We start from the raw sequence: 19,438 nt of genomic DNA, 5'->3' as shown, positions 1-19,438 counted from the left end.
TCTGCTTTCTATACTAATAAGTGCCTGGATCGGCAATCATTTTCGGCAGTTAAATAATAAAACAAAAGAGGTTGTGTTGCGCTGTCCAAACAAATGTCTTTCTGCCATCAGTTGATCTTCATCGATTCTCAAAAAATGCAATGCCAAGTGTTCAAAGTCCGGGTGCTATTTGTGATCTTAATTTTGACAAATTAGTTTCATTGTAACGGCTGTTTTTTTTTTTTTCAATTAAGGTAACCTCACATCACTAGAAATTGTCATCTATACCTCTCGACCAGATTACTGTAGGTTGTTATGTTCGGGTTGGAGTCTGTCTTTTTTTTGCTCGTTTGCAATCGGTTCAGAGTGCAGCCGCTAGACTACTGGTTCAAAGAGGAGAGAGCGCATGTCTCTGGTTCGAGCTTCTCCTCATTGGCTTCCAGCTTGTTGTTGTATTCGTTTTAAGCTCTGCACCCGTCGGTGGTCCCACAGTCACATCTAGAAACAAAGGCGGAGTGCACCCAAGTCTCCAGTCGTCATCAGATCAGACTCATCAGATATGCCTTCTAAATTTAGATTGAAAACCTAATTGTTGTTGGGGATTTTTTTGGCTTATATGTGATTTGTTAAGTGTGTGTATACTTTGTGATGTGTTGTTTTATTTCATTGTTTTCTTAATTTTCATATTCCTATACAGAACTTTGGTCAACCAAATATAAATAAAACTTAACCTGCTTCATATTTTTTCTTTGTGTTTAGTAAAACTTTAAGTATAACAGAAGTTTGTTTTTCTCATTTTGGGTTTTAAAGGTTCCCCTCTCCCTTTTTGAAATTCAGAGGCCTTTATCCTTGTTTTGGGCCCGCTTGTCAAGTTTGGGGTAAGGTTTACTTTGGTTCCATGAGGCCTACTTTTATGGGTAAAGCCCAAGCCTTGACTTTTGTGACGTGGGAATATCATAAGAAAAACCCAGAATTGGAGTTTGGTTATGAAAATTCCAGGGAATGGAATGTAAACTGGGAACTGGCAAAAGGTGCAGATGGTGGTTTGTGTCTGAGCACATTGCATTTTAGTTCACAAGTTCACAGTTTCTCAGTACAAATACATGTGTGTGGGATGTCGGAAGTGTACGACTGGATGATTTGACAGGTGGATTATGTGACGCGAGATTTATTTTTCCATGACCTTGTTTGTATTGTTTGCCAGCGCTGGTCACCATAGACACCATTTCTGTCAGAGACTTTATTATCTCTATTCTGAATGAAAACATGAGATTAAACTTTTTCTCCATTAGAACGATTTAGATAGGAACAGACCATTCAGCCCAACAGAGCTTGCCAGTCTCCTCCTTTCAAATAACATTGTGTCGAGTTTTGAAGGTCCCTAAAGTCTTGCTGTCTACCATACTACTATTCCATGTGTCTGTGGTTCACTGTGAGAAGAAAAACTTCCCTAATGTTTGTGTGAAATTTACCCTTACGTTTCCAACTGTGTGACTGTTTTCTTGTTTAACTCATCTGAAACTCGCCATCTCAATCCACTCGACTAATTCATCCATCCAGTATCCAACCTGCTATATCCTAACTACAGGGTCACGGGGGTCTGCCGGAGCCAATCTCAGCCAACACAGGGCACAAGGCAGGAAACAAACCCCGGGCAGGGTGCCAGCCTACTGCAGGGCACACACCAGGGACAATTTAGGATCACCAATCCACCTAACCTGCATGTCTTTGGACTGTGGGAGGAAACCCATGCAGACATCTGGAGAACAAGCAAACTCCATGCAGGGAAGACCCTGGAAACGAACCCAGATGGGTCTCCTTACTGTGAGGCAGCAGTGCTACCACTGCGCCACCGTGCCGCCATTCGACTAATTCCCCTTCATAATTTTGATCATATCTCCTCTTAATCTCCTGTTGCTCGAAATGAACTCGTTTGACTGTTTTAGTTCTTCCTCAGTAACGTTGGTCAAGTTAAGGGTCTATTGACTGTACTTGCCAGCTCACTTGGTCCCTCTACAGGTGTGGAGTATCGAGCTCCAGATGTACCCAGATCTTGCCCCTCATAGCCTGTATAACGCAAGTCTGAATTGTGCCCGTTTGGATGAGATGTACGCACAAGAGCCTTGCCTTGTAACCCTTGAGACATTTGTCAGTACGTATGTCACAGTCTGGAATATACATCTTGTGTATGTTTTGGACGATCGTCTGGTACACTTGTCACAGTTTGTACAGTCTTGGTGTCTGATGATTGACCTTATCACAGTCATCACAATAACTTACTGTAGCTGAAAATGGGCGCCTGCGGTAGCCGGTCTGTGGGCCAGTACCATCTCTGGACTGCGTTACACACTATGCCCTGCATAACACCCACATGTCGTTTGCAGCAACAACCAAATGGCTTACTGTGCACAGAAATATTCATGATGTTTTGCAGCGCGAGGTCATTTCATCCACTGGATGGCAGCAGAATACTGTTCAGTGAGATGTGCAGGCTTAAAACTTTGGATGTGAGGTACGAGTTAATTCGTATGTCATTGAGCCTATCAACATGCGCAATGTGAGAGACCCCCTCGTGTCTTCATATACAGCCGCTATAGCAAACTTTCCTGCCGCATCACTGTTACCTACTATGGTGCTGCCATCTATTGGACAGTCATAGATGTTTTTGCGGAAAATAGTCTTATAAATTGACAATCTATAGTTGTGCCGTCAATAAAAATGCATAAAGCTGCTTATGTTTTGAAACAATTTCATTTTTTGCAAGCTAAATATTATGATGATAACAACAAGTAGTTGAGATAGTGATGATGATCTGGGCCCTGTAGGCTCTGGTACTGCTGCGGATAGCAGCCCCAAAGTTGTTTCTTCATCATAAGGTGTCCGACTTGTCACCACTGTCCAGCAACAAGTGTGGACAGCACAGAGAGACGCGTCACATTTGTGGCACATTCTCTTCTAAGCCTGCACTCGACGAGGTGCCATGCTTCTAAAACTTTCCTTCAGATGGAGACTTTTAGTTATATTGCTGGTGACAATACTCTAATTAACTGCTTCTTTACATGTTTGACAGTTACTGTTAAACATAAATTGTTTTCTAATTACCCTAAGTTCTTGTCTATAAGCCGCATCTTATCTAAGGAAAAAAGTTGTGAAAATGAAAAAATAGAATATCGGCTTATACACAAAATCAATTTATTAAATAAAGTTATACATTTTTAAAAATTAATTTTTATTAGTCAAAGCCATCAAATTCTTCATCAGATTCACTATTCAAGAGATCAAACATCTCGTTAAAAGATTCTGGAATATCAGATTCGATTTGATCTTCGGATACTTCTTCACTATCAGTGGCACGAGATGTCACAGTTGTTAGCACTTCGGTTGGATATTCGCGGCTTTAAATCCATTTTTAATGCAATCCGCGGTTACTTCACTCCAACGTTCGTCGATCCATTGACATACTTCACCATAAATCCAGACTTAGTGAATGAACGGTAACCATTGACCATCCAGTCCTCCCATTTCTCAAGAGTTATTAACGCTTAGATCCAGTGGCTGTAATTTAGATGTCAGTCCTCCAGGAATAACAGCCAATTGTGAATACTTTTTCACTTTTTCTTTGACTTCTTCTGTGATGTGAGGTTGAGCCGAATCGTATATTAAAACTGATTTCTGGCATTCTTGCGCTTACGCCAAATGTTTTCTAACCAATAGCTGACCATATCCGCGTCAACCCATCCCTTTTCGTTTGCTGTGACAATAACTCCTTTAGGGAAGACATCTTTAGGAATAGTTTTTCGTTTGAAAATCACTAAAGGTTTGCATTTTCTACCATCGGCTGTAGCACACAGTAAACAGTAACAGTAAAATTGCACTTTTCATTGCCAGTGGAAGTGATTCTGACATCAGTTGATCCCTTTGTCTCAACTGTGAAACCACAGGGCATATCGAAACTGAAGGAGACCTCATCCATATTCCCGATGTGTTCGAAATTGACTCCATTGATCGCGTTTTTGACAAAAACCCCAAAGACAGCCATTTTCTCTTCCCAATCCTGTGGTAACTTCTGTCCAATAGATGTAATGGCTCTTACAGATAAGTTGTGGCTTTTCATAAACAGAAAACACCAACATTTGCTGCCTCTGAAGTCATTGATTTTTAAATGTTTTGCCAATTCTTTCGCTTTCAAATTAATTCCAGTGGTCGACACTCTTCTATTTTCATTGCGTCTGGAGATAATCCATGTCTTTAATTGTGACTCCAATTCCGGCCAAAACTCTTTTCGGGACCAACGGCAGCGCTTCTTCGGATGCATTGCTTTTATAACAGGCTTTTGTTTTTTCCATCGCCGGATGTTTGACTCGTCTGTTCCGAACTCTTTAGCCGCCGCCGCATTGCCATACATTTCGGCATAGCTCACCACTTCAAGTTTTCGATGATTGGGATGAGATTTTCGAGTCTTCTTTACATTATCCATTTTAACAAATTTCACAAAACAAAAATTTAACAAAATCACAATTTAAATGACCGCTACGCGCGCGTGTTGACTCGGCGACGCCCAGAGCAGAAAGAACGCGCTCCGGCCGCTCCAACCGCGCCATGCGGGGAGTGAGAGAGACGCCAATATCTCACACTTTCTCCCCCCTTTAAAGAAATTAAATGGGTGCGAGTGAGACCACTGACCTCCCTCCCTTCTATTAGATATATGTTATAGTATGTTCGGCTTATCCATGAGTCCGGCTTATCTATGATAAGATTTTATTTTAAAAATTCGTATGATTTTTGGTCTCCGGCTTATACACAAGTCCGGCTTATAGACAAGAACCTAGGGTAATTTCTTTACATTATCCATAGGTTTTGATAGAGCTCATTATTTATCATATATGCATGTTAACACTGTAAAGTGGTTCTTTACATATTGCCCCGAGTCTGACTCGGGAATAACCATTTTTGCATGGGAGTTCCAAGGAAGTGTCACGATGTGTGTCATCACCAAGGACGTTAAACTGAAGTACAGCGTTCACAAAGCCACCTTTAGTCATTTAAACTCACTCATCCCTGCACAGATTCCTATGTGCTGTCACATTCTGATTCCACAGGTCATAACGGGTTGATTCTAATCGCAAAATGACTGTACCTTTGAGAATAGAGTCGACATTTCATCTTTAAGAGAGTCCAGCCCCTCTCGAGAAGATTGGTTCCAGAGTCCAAGCTGTGCGTCGAGGTGAGTCCGACTATATCTAGCCGGAACCTCTCGACCTCGCGCATTAGCTCAGGCTCCTTCCCCTTTTCACAAGCGGCTGAAATGAGTTTCCTCCGCAGGGTGTCTGGGCTTTCCCTTAAAGATCGGGTGAGAAACTCAGAGTAGAGCCGCTGCTCCTCCGCATCGAGAGGAGTCAGATGAGGTGGCTCGGGCATCTGATCAGGATGCCTCCTGGACGCCTCCCTGGTGAGGTGTTCCGGGCACGTCCAACCGGGAGGAGGCCCCGGGGAAGACCCAGGACACGCTGGAGGGACTATGTCTCCCGGCTGGCCTAGGAACGCCTTGGGATTCTCCCGGAAGAGCTGGAAGAAGTGGCCGAGGAGAGGGAAGTCTGGGCCTCTCTGCTTAAGCTGCTGCCCCCGCGACCCGACCTCGGATAAGCGGAAGAGGATGGATGGATGGATGGATTTCATCTTTAATGTCAAAATCAAGTCATTGTGACCCTAATGTTTTTGTTTCTGCTCTGTGGCCCCAATTCATTTCCATAGGTGGATGATATTCTCCTCAAGGCAAAAAATCAAATAACATAATTTGTGAAATCCTGTATTTGGCCTTTCTTAAAAAATGCCAATAGTCTTTTTATTTTTAAATACAAAAGTGAAAAGGTTTTCAAAAGCGTACGGCCCTGTTTGAGGTAGACAAACTACATACACTTCCAGAACCTTGAAGCTGTTCTTGTCATTCATGACATGAGGCCGTTCGCATTTTGATGGTTGGACACGTCCTCTGTTTTCACACCTTCTGTTACATAAAGATAATATATGAATAGAAATCATGAAAGAGCTTCTGTATTTAAAATTAGGAAATATAAATTAACATTGCTGTCATTTTTCCACAGCTTTAGTGTCCCCAGAAGCTTTCCTTTCGGGTTATGTGTCACAACATTCAGCAGAAAGGACTCGCTTGTTTTGAAGCCTTCACACTTGCAGCTATCGCTTAGTCACTGCTATTGAAACGATCAGCCACTGAGGAGCACATGGAGTCTCTGCGATGGGGGGGGCAGCTCAACGAATACAAGTCATGGGTTCAAATTCCACACCCACTCGTCATCTGCATGGACTTTATCAATTTGCCCTTCGTCTGTGTGAGGTTTTTAGATAAATAGATACAGTGCATCCAGAAAGTATTCACAGCGCATCACTTTTTCCACATTTTGTTATGTTACAGCCTTATTCCAAAATGGATTAAATTCATTTTTTTCCTCAGAATTCTACACCCAACACTCCATAATGACAACGTGAAAAGGTTTACTTGAGGTTTTTGCAAATTTATTAAAAATAAAAAAAAACTGAGAAATCCCATGTCCATAAGTATTCACAGCCTTTGCTCAATACTTTGTCGATGCACCTTTGGCAGCAATTCCAGCCTCAAGTCTTTTTGAATATGATGCCACAAGCTTGGCACACCTATCCTTGGCCAGTTTCACCCATTCCTCTTTGCAGCACCTCTCAAGCTCCATCAGGTTGGATGGGAAGCGTCGGTGCACAGCCATTTTAAGATCTCTCCAGAGATGTTCAATCAGATTCAAGTCTGGGCTCTGGCTGGGCCACTCAAGGACATTCACAGAGTTGTCCTGAAGCCACTCCTTTGATATCTTGGCTGTGTGCTTAGGGTCGTTGTCCTGCTGAAAGATGAACCGTCGCCCCAGTCTGAGGTCAAGAGCGCTCTGGAGCAGGTTTTCATCCAGGATGTCTCTGTACATTGCTGCAGTCATCTTTCCCTTTATCCTGACTAGTCTCCCAGTTCCATCCCCATAGCATGATGCTGCCACCACCATGCTTCACTGTAGGGATGGTATTGGCCTGGTGATGAGCGGTGCCTGGTTTCCTCCAAACGTGACGCCTGGCATTCACACCAAAGAGTTCAATCTTTGTCTCATCAGACCAGAGAATTTTGTTTCTCATGGTCTGAGGTCCTTCAGGTGCCTTTTGGCAAACTCCAGGTGGGCTGCCATGTGCCTTTTACTAAGGAGTGGCTTCCGTCTGGCCACTCTACCATACAGGCCTGATTGGTGGATTGCTGCAGAGATGGTTGTCCTTCTGGAAGGTTCTCCTCTCTTCACAGAGGACCTCTGGAGCTCTGACACAGTGACCATTGGGTTCTTGGTCACCTCCCTGACTAAGGCCCTTCTCCCCCGATCGCTCAGTTTAGATGGCCGGCCAGCTCTAGGAAGAGTCCTGGTGGTTTCAAACTTCTTCCACTTACGAATGATGATGGAGGTCACTGTGCTCATTGGGACCTTCAAAGCAGCAGAATTTTTCCTGTAACCTTCCCCAGATTTGTGCCTCGAGACAATCCTGTCTCGGAGGTCTACAGACAATTCCTTTGACTTCATGCTTGGTTTGTGCTCTGACATGAACTGTCAACTGTGGGACCTTCTATAGACAGGTGTGTGCCTTTCCAAATCATGTCCAATCAACTGAATTTACCACAGGTGGACTCCAATGAAGCTGCAGAAACATCTCAAGGATGATCAGGGGAAACAGGATGCACCTGAGCTCAAATTGGAGCTTCATGGCAAAGGCTGTGAATACTTATGTACATGGGATTTCTCGGTTTTTTTATTTTTAAAAATTTGCAAAACCTCAAGTAAACTTTTTTCACGTTGTCATTATGGGGTGTTGTGTGCAGAATTCTGAGGAAATAAATGAATTTAATCAATTTTGGAATAAGGCTGTAACATAACAAAATGTGGGAAAAGTGATGTGCTGTGAATACTTTCCGGATGCACTGTAATAGATAGATACTTTATTAATCACAATGGGAAATTCCCATACTCCAGCAGCAGCATACTGATAAAGAACAATATTAAATTAAAGAGTGATAACAATGAAGGTATAACAGACAATAACTTTGTATAATGTTAACGTTTACCCCCCAGGTGGAATTGAAGAGTCGCATAGTGTGGGTCTCCTCAGTCTGTCACTGGAGCAGGATGGTGACAGCAGTCTGTCTCTGAAGCTGCTCCTCTGTCTGGAGATGATCCTGTTCAGTGGATTCTCCATGATTGGCAGGAGTCTGCTCAGCGCCCGTCGCTCTGCCACGGATGTCAAACTGTCCAGCTCCGTGCCTACAATAGAGCCTGCCTTCCTCACCAGTTTGTCCAGGCGTGAGGCGTCCTTCTTCTTTATGCTGCCTCCCCAGCACACCACAGCGTAGAAGAGGGCGCTCATCACAACCGTCTGACAGAACATCTGCAGCATCTTATTGCAGATGTTGAAGGATGCCAACCTTCTCAGAAAGTATAGTCGGCTCTGTCCTCACAGAACACAGAACATCAGTATTGGCAGTCCAGTCCAGTTTGTCATCCAGCTGCACTCCCAGATATTTATAGGTCTGCACCATCTGCACAGTCACCTCTGATGATCATGGGGTCCATGAGGGGCCTGGGCCTCCTAAAAGCCACCACCAGCTCCTTGGTTTTGCTGGTGCTCTGGTGTAAGGGGTTTGAGTCGTACCATTTAACAAAGTCCTTGATTAGGTTCCTATACTCCTCCTCCTGCCCACTCCTGATGCAGCCCACCATAGCAGTGTCGTCAGTGAACTTTTGCACGTGGCAGGACTCCGAGTTGTATTGGAAGTCTGATGTATGTTGGCTGAACAGGGAAAGTCCAGTCCCCTGCGGCGCTCCTGTGCTGCTGACCACAATGTCAGACCTACAGTTCATGAGACGCACATACTGAGGTCTGTCTGTAAGATAGTCCACGATCCATGGCACCAGGTGTGAGTCTACTGCCATCTCTGTCAGCTTTTCCTCCAGCTACTCCAGATTTCCTCCAACATTTGAAAGGGATGTTACAGAAGGGAAGTCAAAGTCGGTAACAATCCAAGATCTGTCGTGAATCGGGTTGATTAGAAATGATTTGGAATTGTTTCCTTTGCCATATCGATTCTACCAGGGCACCACCATTTTGTGGCGCTGTTGTCAAGATGGAACACCAGTTGTGGAGTACGACGGTCCCAGAGGTTGGGCAGTTAACCACTATAAAGATCAACTAATCCTGTTGTCATAAACACACGGTTTTGGAACATTTATGGAGTCATTCTTTGCGTTGAACTTATTTTTGGAAGTTTCTAGCCATTTGGAAATGTATTCAATATATTTTGGAATTATTTCGAATTCATTCTGTCATTTGTTTATGCGATGCGATCAGATTATGGGACCATGAGCTTCATGCTTGTGACGCAATGACAGTTCATTTTAATTCAAGAAGGCCTTGTGATGCCCACAACTTTGGCGCTGCCTGCTTCTCAGGCCTTTAATAGTCATATACTGAGGTTGGACACACAACTACAGCAGGAGGTGCACATTTGCAAAATAGCGCTTTTTATTTTCCACATAATAAAGTGTTCAGGGTACAATGCAAAACTTCTTTAAATAAATAAAATAATGAATAATCCATAAAAATGCTGTTTCATGGTAGAGGTTAAAATCGTCAAGAAATAAATCCTAAAACAAGTTCAAATCAAGGTTAGGATCACGAGCCTCCATGCTTCTTTCTACACCACGTCCCTGCGTTCTGCTCTACAGCTAGAGATGCCTTCTGACAGACGCAGCCTTCCATCCAAACTGCCGCGTGTCCTTGGCATCATCCCTCAGTATCTGCGTAGACCACGAGCTCTGCTCCTTTCTCCCGCCGCCGTCTCTCATTCCCGCTTCATCTCCCTCTCCGAGCTCTTTTATAGCTTAGCGGGCGCAGGTGTCTAATTATGCACCCCAGAACACTAATGAGGACATCGGCTGAACCGCACACGTCTGCATGTGAGCACGCGTTCTGCCAATCACCCCATTAACACCCCGGGGCAAGCAGACTATGCTATTATTACATGCACCCGTGCCTGAAAAAAATCATGGGCCGCCACGGGACCCCACGTGTGTTTTACCACAGGCCTGGTGCGGGTTCTTATCGATTCTGAACCCCCTTTTGCCTTTGATTTTTGATTTGCCCCCACGTTTTGTTCACTTTTTGACTTCTGTTTTTTTGTGACTTTTACTTGGCACTGACTTTGATTTTTGTTTCGTGTTTACATCTGTCTGTTGGTTACTCACAGTAATCCTCGGAGACTCTGCCTCTTAAATAACAGCCCTCGCTCGCAGGTATAGTAGTACTGTTTAGATTTGATTCTTTGATTCTTGGCTTACATTTTTTAATCAGATGTAAGATGGACTTCATTCTTGGTTTTGATCTTTTGACTTGCTTAACGGTTTCTCGCCTGTGGCCTCATTTATAAAATGCTAACTGGCTCCTTGGCATCCCTTCTGGGGCAGCAGTATACACTAACTCCCAGGTGGCGGCTCCTTGACATCTTTACTGGTCAGTGGTCCTTCCCAACTCCCAGATGTTTTCTGGTCATTCCTTCTGGACTTTGGTACACCTTAACTCCCTGAAGACTCCTTGTAATCCCATCTGGGCAGTACTGCACCCTAAACGCCAAATGTCTCCTTGGCATTCTGTCTGGGCATTAGTACACCCCAACTCCAAGATTACTCCCTGGTGTCCCATCTCTGGGCAGTGGTCCATACCAACACCCAGATGTTTCCTTGGCATTTCTTCTGACAATTAATATACCATAACTCCCTGAAGGCTCCTTGGTATCCCGTCTAAGCAGCGGTCCATTCCTAACTGATGGATAGCCCCTTGGCATCCAGTCTGAGGAATGGTACACCATAAGTTCCAAAAGGCTCCTTGGTATCCTATCTGAGCAGTGGTCTATCCAAAGTTCCAGATGATTCTTTATCATTGTTTCTGATCATTGGTACACCCTAACTCCCGGAAAGCTCGTTGGTATCTCGTCTGGGCAGTAGTTCACCCCAAATGCTGAATTGCTCCTTGGCATTCCATCTGGGCACTGGTACACCCTAGCTCCCAGACACCCAATTGGTATCCCATCTGGGCAGTGGTCCATCCCAACTGTGTATTAGTACAGCCTGACTCCCAGGATGATTCTTGGTATCCGTGCTAGGCAGTGGTCCATTCCAACTGATGGAGAGCTCCTTGATATCCAATCTGGGCAGTGGTCTATGTAAAGTCCCAGATGCTTCTTTAGATGTTTCTCTTTCCGGGCATTGGTACACTCTAAATCCCATGTGGCTCCTAAAGGCATCCCATCCAGGCAGTGTGTCCATCCCAACTCCCTGATGTTTCCTTGCCATTTCTTCTAAGCATTGGTTTTACCTCAACTCCCAGAAGGCTTCTTATTATCCCATGTAGACAGTGGCCCATTCCAACAGACGAATAGCTCCTTGGCATCCTATCTGAGGAGTGCTATACCTTCAGTTCCAGAACACGGGTGTCGAACTCCAATGCTGGAGGGCCGCGGTGGTGGCAGGTTTTCATTCTAACCATCTTCTTCATTAGTGACCAGTTTTTGCTGCTAATTAACTTGGCTCAGGCTCCTTTGTTGTTTCTTTTTCCTTAATTAGCAGCCAAACGACAATGAGACACAAAACAAGCCGCCACGTGACCAAGTCACCTGTGTCCATCACACAATATCTGAAACTAAAGAAAGATGAAGGTCTCGGTAACGTTGACCTCTTAGGTCACCTAAACATCTTCACAGTGTTCTTAGAAGAAGTTTTGGAAATGTCTGCTGTGGCAGAATGAGAGCAGCAACAAGCCATGGAATTAAGGAACGGGTTTAATTAACAGCAAGAATCGGCTTCTTGTTAAGAGACTGGTTGGAGTCTGAAATCCCAGTTTAGCTGGTCATCTGTCGGCTCGTTTCACGTCTCTTTTCTGTTTTACTGTCATTTAATGAAGAAACAAAATAATTCAGAGGACTGAATCCTTAAAAACAGGGCTATTACAATGCAGTGAAAACTGATTAGGAAGAGGGTTAGAATGAAAACCTGCAGCCACTGCGGCCCTCCAGGCCCGGAGTTCGACACCCCTGTTCTAGAAGGTTCTTTAGTATTCTATCCAGGCAGTGGTACACAACAAGTCTCCTTGGTATCACATCTGACAGCAGCAGCGGGCCTTTCCAATTGGCAGATATTTGCTTGGCATCTGAGCTGAGAAGTGGCACACCTGGACTCCCGGGCATTCCTTCCAGCGAGTGGTCCATCATCCCGTGTTCCGGATTGTTCTTTGACCTCCAGACAGAAGAATCCCCTGCTGTCCTCACCATGTCCCTATTTTTGGGGAAGGCTATGCTGTTTTATATATTTTGATTTTAGTTAAATTTCAGGTAAAGGAGAGAATGTTTAATAAAGACATTATAATGGAAGTCTTGTTAATTTGAAAAAAACAAAAATGGCAATTTGTTTATGAATTTATTTTTTCTTAATATGACTAAGCCTTGATAAATTAATAATCCACTTAAAAAAATAAAATCCGGAGCTTCTGGAACACATCACCGCTTTCAGATTTGGCAATATGAGGTTAAAATGAATCACAAGAAAATTTGCATGAAATTGTAGCAATTTGCAAAAGAAAAAAGGTGTTTGAATAATGGAGCGCATTGTCCTGTATTAATCTTCCCTGCTTCTTCTTCTCGTGAATATTGCTAATGAGGGATAATTATTGCAGTGTTTTCTTGTTGGCCTCTTTCTCGTTTTTTTTTTTTTTTTCTTCTCTCTGAATCCTTTCTCATGTTATTGGCAGCTCCAAGACTGTCTGTCTTCGGCGGGCACCTCGTTGGAGCGAGATTACTGTGGACTGACGGGGAGGAAGAAAAAAGAAAGCGGCACACACAATTACTAAAGGGCCGGCAACGCTTATCTCCACGAGCTTCTCGAGACCCCAGCAGGTCTTTTTTGTCTGTTTCGCTGTTCTTCTCCTGCCATAGTGGAGCGAGAGTTTTCTTAGCTAAAGCCACGTGAACTTTGTCACTTTCCGCATCGTTCATTAAATTCCGTCAGAAATTCTGTGTTTTAGAAAAACCGCTAAAATCGAGTTTACTGTCCTGTGCAGATTTGTGCAGACATTGGCAGGTCTCCTCTGACATTTGGACAATAGCAGCGAAAGACCATCCATCCATCCATCCATCCACTTTCCAACCCGCTGAATCTGAACACAGGGCCACAAGGGTCTGCTGGAGCCAATCCCAGGCAGCACAGGGCGCAAGGCAGGAACCAATCCAGGGCGCCATCCCACCGCAGGGCACACACCAAGCACACACCAGGGCCAATTTAGGACCGCCAATCCGCCTAACCTGCATGTCTTTGGAGTGCCCGGAGGAAACCCACGCAGACACGGGGAGAACATGCAAACTCCACACAGGGAGGACCCAGGAAGCGAACAACCAGGTCTCCTAACTGTGAGGCAACAGCGCTACCACTGCGCCACCATGCCACCCGCAGCGAAAGACCCCCCCCCTTAAAAAAAAAAGTTATATGGGGGATTCAACTCACAAGGAGCATTCTGCAGGATTCTTAGGCACGTCATAAAATGAGGAATGCTTTCCCAGGCGATGTACAATTTGTATTCATCAGTAAACACTGTAGGAAGTGACAAAAAGACGACACGATTTGGAAAATTCCTACAAGTTTACCGAAAATAAAAAACGCAGCGACCACGCTGGCACAAGTATTCGGACCCTCTTCTGTGACACAGTGTTTCCCAGCCTTTCTGGTGTCATTGCTCGAGTGTTTACAGCCTTCCGTGAGTTTCGAGCAGCCATCTGAGTGGGGTGGTTCCCCTCATTGAATCGAGCGCATTGGGATTTCGGTCCTGCACAACCCAATGAATCGCACGAGATCGTCAGTGCTTTTCCTCCTGGGTGAGTCGATTGTCACAGTGGGGTTGGGAGGGTCTTAACGAACTGGCCACCAGCCCACCCGTGATGTTACCGCTGTGAGTCAAGTGTGATGATCCTAAGACCTGTGGATCAGAGTTTTGTCTGGGGTCGGCTGTGGCCCACCTGTGATGCCGCCGCTGTGAATCGAGTCCAATCATCAGACCGGTGGATGGGGTTTTGTCCAGTGTTAGCCATGATCCAGCTGCCTTGGTGCCACTGGGAATTGAGTGCGATCATCAGAGCGGCGGTTGGTGATGCTACCACTGTGAATCGAGTGTGATTAGTAGACTAGTAAGTGGAGATCCATCTGGGCTTGGCTGCAGACCACCTGCTATAGCTGCTGCAGCGCACAGGTTTGGAAATGCGGTGTGGCAGATGGCCGGGACGCCCCTTTGACACTGGGACCGGGGGAGCAGCCATGGCATGCACACTACATTCCATCCCCCGGATCGCGTGGTGGCAGCCCTCCTGGGGTACATCGGGGACACAGGCGTGGGACTTCAGGGCTAAGACCTGTTGGGCTCCGTGGCCACCACCCGGAGGAGCTGCACGGCTGCTTAAAAAGGCCAATTACCACCTGGAAGCACTTCTGGGAGGACTACAGCCACGGCTCAGGGCGCCACAGTCGGGAAGAGGAGGACAGAGCTGCCTGGGAGGAGTGGAGTGGAGGAAGAAGAAAGAAGAAGAAGAAGAAGAAGAGTGTGTTTTGGGGTGTTTTTGGGACTGTGAAGGGCCTGTGGGACACGGGGAAGACATGCCCCATGGCTGAAGACAAAATCATTTTGTTTATTTTTACCTGTGCCTCCGTCGTCAGTCTGTATCGGGTTGACGCCTATATAGCGCCTTTGCCGCAGCTGCTATGATATTTGAAGTTTGGCTCAGGTACATCCCGTTCTTTTTATCATCAGTGAGGTGTTTGGGGGTCCACCTTTGGTAAATTCATCTGACCAGATTAGGAAAGGCACACACCTGTCTACAGAAGGTCCCACAGTTGGGCAAAAAGCAAGCCAAGAGGTTGAAGGAATTGTCTGCAGATCTTAAAGACCGGATTGTGTTGATGCACAGATCTGGGGAAGGCTGCAGAAACAGTTCTTCATCCTCGGTGGATCCCAAAAGCACAGTGGCCTCCATAATTCTTAAATGGAAGAAGTTTGGAACAACCACAGGTCTTAGTGGAGCTGGTCACCCGGCCAAACTGAGCAATCGTGGAAGAAGAGGTGATGATAAGAGAGGTGACCAAGAATCTGATAGGGACTCTTACTGAGCTTTCTGTGGAGATGGGAGAAGTTTCCAGAAGAACAGCAATTGCTGCAAAAGTCCACCAATCTGGGAAAAATGGTGCCTCTTCTCAGTAAAAGATACATGTAAGCCAGCAAAAAAACCTAGAAAAAGTAAGACTGTCTAGTCTGCTGAAACCAAGATTAGATAGATAGATAGATAGATAGATAGATAGATAGATAGATAGATAGATAGATAGATAGATAGAGGAAAGGCACTATATAATGATAGATAGATAGATAGATAGATAGATAGATAGATAGATAGATAGATAGATAGATAGATAGATAGATAGATAGATAGATAGATAGATAGATAGATAGATAGATAGACGTGAAAGGCACTATATGATAGATAGATAGATAGATAGATAGATAGATAGATAGATAGATAGATAGATAGATAGATAGATAGATAGATATGAAAGGCACTATATAATGATAGATAGATAGATAGATAGATAGATAGATAGATAGATAGATAGGATTAATTTATTAATCCCAAGGTTAAATTCCAGGTCTGGAGGAAACAAGGCAGCGCTCATCACCTGTGCCGTACCATTCCGATGGTGAAGCTTGGCAGTGTAGGCATCGTGCCGTGGGCTTGTTTTTCAGCAGCAGGGACTCAGAGATTAGCCAGAGTCAAGGGAAAGGTGAACAGAGCCAAGTACAGAGATAACCTTGTAGCAGGCGGTAAAAACATCAACTCCCAGCAGTCCTTGTAGTTGATCTGATTGGACGGCTGCTAAGGGTGCAGGGGCTGCTGGGGGAAAGAAGTTTTTTAAAGGGAGCCCAGTTACACAGAGAAGACAGGCTGTTTTGTGTCTGGAGTTACCCGTCTGTTTCGTCTTCCCATTCATGGCCTGTGGATTAGCATTCTTGTCCTGGATTATCTCCAGTTCGTGTGTATGGACTGCCTGGTGTCTTTCTGCTGCGTGAGGACTGAATTGGATTGTTTGTCGACTTTCTGAGAAGGAGCGGCGCTCCCGATCCCATCACTCTTCATCGTCAGGATATACCGGTAGGACTGTTCTTTACATTTACTCACAGCGAGCTCATCTCTGGATTATTCAGTCTCCATCATTTCACAGCATTGGCTACCGTTTCCTATGGACTTCATCCTGAGTGTTTTTTTTTAGTTGTTTGTTGTTGCTTAATTTGTGTTTATTGTTCATCACCAGAAAGGGAACCTGGGTGGGATAGTTTTGGTTTTGTGTGGTAAGATTTCCTTGATTATTGTTTAATATATTTGTGAATTTCTGTTTTAATTCCTTCTGTTTTTTGTCTCACTGAGGGGAGTATGTGTGAGTCAGGCCAAGGCTGGGTGTGTTCCTGGGATCCCCACCAAAAAAAAAGAAATAAATCACCGTCATCAGGTGGTGCGAATCTTAGCTGGGTTTTAGACCACTACAACCTTAATGAAAATCTGCTCCAGAGAGCTCTGCACTCCAGAGTGGACCAAAGGTCCACCTTCCAATAAGACAAAGCAACGGCAACACAGGAGGGACATCCAGACAACCTCTTTGAATGTTCTAGAGTGGCCCAGTCTTGAGCCCAATCAAACATCACTGGAGAGCCCTGAAAAGATCTGTTCACTGACCGTCTCCATCCAACCTGACAGAGTCCGAGAGGATCTGTGATGTGTGAAGCTTTGTTTCCTGCTACTGTTTGCTATTTCGCCATCACTTTGCGTAAGGTTCCATCAGCAGCAGATCTTTTCTGGCACAATGTGTTGGTCATATGGTCCTCAAGTGCAGCTTGGCACAAGTAATTTAGCATATCGATTGCAAAATAATTACAATTGATACGTTACATTAGATTGAAATGAGTATTGCTGTTTTTATCACAAAAGTTACTCACTTATGAAAAGACCCTGAAAGCACAATACGGTAAGTAGTGATGATAAGCGGCACACATTAGTAGAATCATATCTGGCACACAGTGATCTCTCTGTAACTCATTTCCTAATTACATAGATAATACTTGTTGTTCATTATGTCCTCAGAATTAATCTAACAAGTCACCAAAAATGTATAAAATACCTCGGCACGGACTGGACAATATACGAGGGATGTTCGAAATGTTTCCGCACTTTTATATTTTCGTTGGAAACGGTGAAGGCAGGAGGAGTAGTAATTGGTCGTGTCTGCAAGTGTCGTGTGACTGGGAAAATTGCATTGCAAAGGAAGGTGACTATGTGGAAAAAAGTGATGTCATTTGTTTTTGAAATTCTTAATAAATAGTTAAAAAAAAAAAGTGCGGAAACTTTTTGAACGTCCCTCTAACGTAAAGAACGTGATCGCAGCACAAACGTCCCAGTAGAACGAAAGTGCTACAAAATCCATATGGTGTTCGATCTCAAATCGGATCTGGAGGACACCCGCTAAGATAACCTCCATGACATTTCAGAGGAATACAACATGGCAGAAACTGGCGGGACCCTCAGCGCACACGTTCTGAACCAGCAGACAGGCGATTTCTTAACTTTTTTACAGCTGATTTTTTTTTTTTTTCATTTTGTCCCAGGGCTGAATATTTTTCCAAACAACTCCTTTTTCTAAAAAGCACGCAAAGTAATTGTTTTATGCATCAGTCAACAACCAAACATTTATTTATGACAAGGGTTACTCTGTTGTATGTGCCTCTTTACTATGTGATGTCACATACATATTACACACTTGTTACACGGTACAGCTCAGCGTACCTGTTTGTCTTGTCAGACATTAGCTGAAAGGCATCCTCCGGAAAGACCAGCATGAAGAAGTCCAGTGGCTGGTAATCCGCTAGCAAGTCGCGCGTCGTTTTGTGAAGTCCGGTCCCATCAGCTGATGCCGATTCCTCTCTCCCATTGGATCTCCAGATCACTTGCATCAAAATTGGAGTCTGAAAAGTCCAACTCGGCAATAATGAGCAGAAGGTTGTCTACTGAACATTTTTCTTTGTGCATTTGCTTCTCTCTCTCGATTTCGATGCCATTTTTGCCGTTGGTTGCTCTTCGCTAGACATCAAGTCAACGAGTCTAACATTCCTCTCAGCAATGAGAGCATACCTATAACATAACATCGAGTTTTGTCGACATTTACAGCCAGTTATCACCCTCTACAACCGTATGTCGACATCAGCTCTCAGGGCTACATGTCAAGAAGCGCCGATATTCACCCTAAATGAGTTCATTAGGAACAACAACTCTGCCTCTTATGGCTGAAAGTTAAGGGTTACATTTATTAGATTTCACAATACAAATATTTCCATTTGTCGCTTGTCTTTTCTGTGGCTCAGAGTTAAATATGCTTGATTCAGTATCACTATTATTTTAGTCCAATGATAAATATGTAGCGGTCAAGAGCCGCTAAGATTCACACCGTCGGTGATTTATTTATTTTACTGGAGGATTACCGGGGACGACCCCAGCCTTGTAACGACACACACACTACAGAGACAAAAAAAAAGAACACGCTGGGAGTTTAAACGATAAAAAGTATAATGAAATTAAATGATGTAAATGAAAACAATAATACCACCCCTGATCCCTTTAACATATAAACACAATAAACACACAGCAAAGTCCATGGAAACCCAAACCGGATGAAATGAGAAGTGGAGAAGTAAAGTCCAGCGATCTGTATGATGAAAGGGAGTGGAAAACGCAGTCCTACCGGTAGTTGCTGTAAGTATGACGACAGGTGGATGGTTCAGGTGCGCTCCTTCTTCTGGGAAAGCCAATGAATCCACACACAGTCCTCAGTAGACAGTAGACAGGGAGACAGACAATCCAGACCCCAACAAACAATACAATCCAGGACACAATGAGGATAAATGGTAGGACTGATGGCAAGCAGTCCAGCAGATATACAGAACGCACCAAACAAACAAAACAAAAGAAAAACTTTCTTTCTTTGACACCTGCCCTCCTTTTAAACCCCTCTGGCCACCTTTGACCCCAACAGCCCCTGCAAGGACTGCTGGGAGATGCAGTTCTAGCTATTAGTAGCATCGCTACAAATATGACATATGGCTTCCACATTTGTGCTTTTTCTTGTCCATAGCAATCTGTCTGGTGCAGGTGGTATTCATGTTGTAACATTACCCATCGTATTAAGTTAGTTGAACCTGCTGACGAGGTGGTCTAGGTCAGTATACAACTTTGCTCCCCATCTCTCCACAAAGCCCACTGCATCTG

The sequence above is a fragment of the Polypterus senegalus genome, chromosome 6 (assembly GCF_016835505.1).
Source record: "Polypterus senegalus isolate Bchr_013 chromosome 6, ASM1683550v1, whole genome shotgun sequence".
NCBI lineage: Eukaryota > Metazoa > Chordata > Cladistia > Polypteriformes > Polypteridae > Polypterus > Polypterus senegalus.
Note: the sequence above shows the minus strand (reverse complement) of the source record.